Source organism: Triticum dicoccoides, chromosome 3A, assembly GCF_002162155.2.
Source record: "Triticum dicoccoides isolate Atlit2015 ecotype Zavitan chromosome 3A, WEW_v2.0, whole genome shotgun sequence".
Classification (NCBI taxonomy): domain Eukaryota; kingdom Viridiplantae; phylum Streptophyta; class Magnoliopsida; order Poales; family Poaceae; genus Triticum; species Triticum dicoccoides.
This window is the reverse complement of record NC_041384.1, coordinates 60677823-60683195: the sequence shown is the minus strand read 5'-3', so window position 1 is coordinate 60683195 and position 5373 is coordinate 60677823.

The following is a 5373-nucleotide window of genomic DNA, read 5'->3' as shown; positions in this document are numbered from 1 at the left end:
TTTTGGTTTAGTAGATCTGAAAATAAAAGCAAATAAAAATAGATCGCAAAGGCAAATATAATAAAGAAGAGACCCGGGGGCCGTAGGTTTCACTAGTGGCTTCTCTCGAGAAAAATAGCAAACGGTGGGTAAACAAATTACTGTTGGGCAATTGATAAAACTTCAAATAATCATGACGATATCCAGGCGATGATCATTATATAGGCATCACATCCAATATTAGTAGACCGACTCCTACCTGCATCTACTACTATTACTACACACATTGACCGCTATTCAACATGCATTTAGTGTATTAAGTTCATGGAGAAACGGAGTAATGCAATAAAAACGATGACATGATGTAGACAAGATCTATTTATGTAGAAATAGACCCCATTTTGTTATCCTTAATGGCAACGATACATATGTGTCGGTTCCCCTTCTGTCACTGGGATCAAGCACCGTAAGACCGAACCCATCACAAAGCACCTCTTCCAATTGCAAGATAAATAGATCAAGTTGGCAAAAAAACCAAATATCAGAGAAGAAATACGAGGCTATAAGCAATCATGCATATAAGAGATCAAAGAAGACTCAAATAATTTTCATGGATAAAAAGATAGATCTGATCATAAGCTCAAAGTTCATCGGATCTCAACAAACACATCACAAAAAAGAGTTACATCATATGGATCTCCAAGAGACCATTGTATTGAGAATTAAAAGAGAGAAGGGAAGTCATCTAGCTTCTAACTACGGACCTGTAGGTGTAGAAAAGACTACTCACGCATCATTGGAGAGGCACCATTGGACATGATGAACCCCTCTATGATGGTGTCTAGATTGGATCTGGTGGTGCTGGAACTTGTGGCGGCTGGAATTGATTTTCGTCGACTCCCCTAGGGTTTCTGGAATATTGGGGTATTTATAGAGCAAAGAGGCGGTTCGGGAGGCCACCGAGGTGGGCACAACCCAGCAGGGCGCACCTGGGCCTCCAGGTGTGCCCTAGTGTCTTTGTGCTCACCTTCGGCTCCCTCTCCGGTACTTCTTTGGCCCACTGGATGTCTTCTAGTCCATAAAAATCCACAAAAAGTTTCGCTGCATTTGGACTCCGTTTGATATTGATTTCCTGTGATGTAAAAAACATGCAGAAAACGGTAACTGGCACTTGGCACTATGTCAATAGGTTGGTACCAAAAATGATATAAATGATTGTAAAACATCCAAGAATGATAATATAACAGCATGGAACAATAAAAAATTATAGATACGTTGGAGACGTGTCAGAGGGGGACGCGAACACTAAGCTCTTTCAAGCTGTGGCGAACGGACGTTGCTCTAAGAACTTCATCCCGCATATCAAGAGAGGAGACGAGATTATTACTGACCAGGAGCGGCTGGTGGAAACATTTTTGGAGGTGTACGAGCAAGTTGCTGGGCACGACACAAGCTAGAGAGCATACATTGTACCTAAACTATCTAGATATGGAGTCCAAAGATCTTTACATGCTTGAAGCGGTCATCACAGAAGAGGAAGTGTGGCAGGTCATTAAGGAGATGCCCACCGATCGCGCGCCCGGGCCAGATGGCTTTATTGGTGCGTTCTACCAACGAGCTTGGCAGATCATCAAGAATGATATAATGGCCGTGATGATGAAGCTATTCGTGGGAGATGGGAGAGGGTTTGCAAATCTTAATAAGGCGCACATAATAGTTATCCCAAAGAAGCCGGACGCGTAGGAAATAGGAGATTATATGCCGATTAGCCTAATTCATAGCATTCCCAAGCTTTTTGCTAAGGTGCTTGCAAACCGCCTGTGTGGTCAAATGCATGAGATCGTGGCTGTGAACCAGTCCACATTTATTAAAGGAAAGCATCTACATGACAATTTCCTATTGGTTCGTCAAGTGGCAAGGAAGATTCATGCTAGAAAGGTGGCCGGTGTGTTCCTTAAGTTGGACATCTTTAGAGCATTTGACTCGCTCTCGTGGCCGTTTCTCTTCGAGGTCATGAGAGCAAAGGGTTTCGGTCAAAGATGGATGAACTAGATGATGACTTTCTTACACTCGGCTAGTACTAAGGTGGTGGTAAATGGAGAGCCCGGAAAAAGTTTCCCACATGCTTGTGGTTTGCAGCAAGGAGAACCGATCTCGCTGATGCTCTTTGTCATTGCCATGGACACTCTAACGGCGCTGATCAATAAAGCTACGAAGCTGGGAGTGCTCAGCTCTTATGCAGGTATCTCGGTGGTACAAAGGCTATCGATCTATGCCGATGATGTGGCGCTCTTCATCAAGCCCTCTATACAGGACCTGTCGGCGGTGCGTGACATGCTGGCTGTCTTTTGGGAAGCCTCGGGGCTAAGGATAAACTATCGTAAGTCATCTGCGATCCTGATTAGGGGAGATGGAGAAGACAAAGTTCGGGTGGCCGGAGTCCTACAATGTGGCCTTGCAGAATTTCCCTGCAAATACCTTAGGTTACAGCTCGCAATTAGGAGTCTGACACGGGCCGAGTGGATGCCCATGTTGGACCAGGTCCGTAAAATCGTGCCGGCCTGGCAGCGAGGCCTCATACAGAGACCAGGCCGGCTAATCCTGGTGCAGTCCGTCGTCGCGGCTAGGACGGTGCACCACTTGATGATCGCGGACGCGCCGGACTGGGTATTTGAAGAGATGAACAAATGGATGAGATCTTTCTTTTGGGCAGGCAAAGAGGAAACTAATGGAGGGCAATGTCTAGTGGCATGGGAAAGAGTTTGTCGGCCTAAGCAACTTGGAGGGTTGGGAATCAGGAACTTGAAGACACATGCCCGGGCTCTCCGGGTGAGGTGGGAGTGGTTAAGGAGAACGAACCCACGACGGCCATGGCAGGGGCTTCCTATGATTGAGTATTCTAATGCATGGGTAGTTTTTTATATGATGGTCAGAATCACGGTGGGAAAAGGAGATGGGGTCCTGTTTTGGAGGAACAAATGGATACATGGGTTCGGCGTGCCAGATATTGCACCGATGTTGCTTTCTACGGTGCAGACCAGAGTCATCAACAGTCGCACCGTGCAACAAGCGCTCACGTAGGAGGGATGGAAGGAGGACTGCAATATCACTGCTTCGTTCACAACCTAAATCCAGTGCATGCACCTCTACCATGCAATCACCTCGGTGCAAAGAGACCAGACCGAGCCAGACAAGTTCTCGTGGCCTACGTCGGCTGCGGCGAGCTACTCTGCCAAGTCGGTCTAAGACCACTTATGCTCAAACATCCCGAGATCCCCGACGGCAGCTTGCACTTGGAGAAGCTACACACCGCTAAAGTGTGAATTGTTCATTTGGCTTGCTTTGCAGTACAGGGTGTGGACCTCGGATAGACGGGCACAACACGGGCTTCAGGAACATCCGTCACCCTGTTTCACGTGCTTGCAGACGGAGGACAATGTGGACCATATCCTGGCCAAGTGCACGTTCGCCCATGAAGTGTGGCATTGGGTGTTCGACCTTCTCAGAATCAATGTCCAAGGAACGACGCACAATGATACTTTCTCTGTTTGGTGGCTGAGGGAGAGGAAGAGGTTCAGGGGAGCGGATAGGAGAGGCTTCGATACGTTGGTAAGTGTGGTGGCTTGGACCCTCTGGGAGCAAAGAAACGCCAGGGTCTTCAACAGACAAGATCAGCAGAGACCGGCGAATCTCATCCCTAACCTCGTTCTCGATGAGATCGCTGAGTGGCATTCGGCAGGGCTAGGAGTAGGAGGTCTTCAGAGATTTGTGAGAAGTTAGTCTAGTTAGTGTGGAGTTTGGTGGTGGTGTGTGCGCCCCGTCACTGACTGTTCGCATCAGGGACGGGATTCTTGTAAATAACGCTCTGTCTCCTATAAATATATGGTACGTCATTGGCGTACTCTTGAAAAAATAATAATGCCTTTCCATGCGTATCCGTCGCAAAAATTCTTTCACCCACACTTCCACCTCTCACAAACTCCAGTAGCTGAACAGTGGATTATACCTTCCGTGACAGATTTGGCACCGTTTGGCCGTTCACATTTACTGGTCCATCTCCCCCTGCCCTTTTTAGAGCGCTTTCTAATTTTTACTTGTTTTATAGAGTAGTTCATTAACACTACGATCATGAGTATAATCCATATCCTCATACAAGTTTTCCGTTTGGGCACCAGGACCACCTCCTCTTCCCATTCCATTTCTACTTCTTCCCCTTCTACCCCCTTTCCTTCTTTATCTCTGCTGGCCGGCGAGCGAGTGAACAGAGCGACAAAGCTAGCGAGTGAGTGTATTGTGCTGCAACCCAAACACCATTTACAACGGACAATTAAACTACAAATGGGAGGGCGTGGCTATACCTCGCTTGCAGCGAGAGCGACTGCTCCCACGCCTTAGGGAGAGCGCGAAGCGGTCTGACCCAGTAGCAGTAGTTCGTTACCTTGTGTTCTTTCATTCATTTTTTACTTTTTTTTTAATTTTGAAATATTAATACATAGTATATTTCAAAAATTCATTTAGTTTAATTTTAAAAAATCACCGCGTGTGCGTGCAGTGTATACAAATATGTTCGCACAATCTTTAGAAATGTTGGTAGCATTTAGAAAAATGTTCCCGTGTTTCAAAAATATATCTTCATGATATTTTAGAAAATGTTCACGTAATTTTAGAAAATCTTCGTGATATTTAAAATTGTTCATGTGTTTCGAAAAAATGTTCGTGACATATTAAAAAGTGTTTATTCAATAGAAAATGCTATAGATCACTCGGCGGATCGCAGCACCGCGTCCACCGCCTTCTCTACACGCTACGTGCCCCACGGCCACAAGGACTACTTTTCGCAACTGCCCGTTGTTGCAGTCTCTCTCATCGCAACAAGGGCTCTGTTGCAGGATCTGGATCCTTGACAGAAATCGCCTATCATGCTCCTCCCAAGCTCTCGTCGAGTCATCGCCTTCCCGCACTGCTCTGACTCCCCCGAGCTCTATCGAGTCGTCACCTCCATGTGATGCATCGGCTGCGGCCACCGGCGCTCGTCGCCGGCTAGCACGCCGATGAGCTTCTCTGACGAGCTGCAATCAGAGAGACCGAGCCACCCCATAGGGTTGTCACCTCCCCATGCTACTCTGACTGCCGCCACCGGCACTTGGCACCAGCAAGCACGACGACGAGCTTCTCCGACGAGCTCCACACAACTACAACTAGAATGCTCTCTACATATGTCTACTGTTGCAAAAGGTTTTCTGTAACACGAGCTCTGTTGCAAAAATTACGGTACAAAATGGCCAAGAACGTTTTCTGCAACACATCCGCTGTCGCAATATTTCTACAACATTCCCTTTCTTGCAATTTTTAGAAGAAAAATGAACTCTTTGAGGTGATTGCAACAAGCATCCT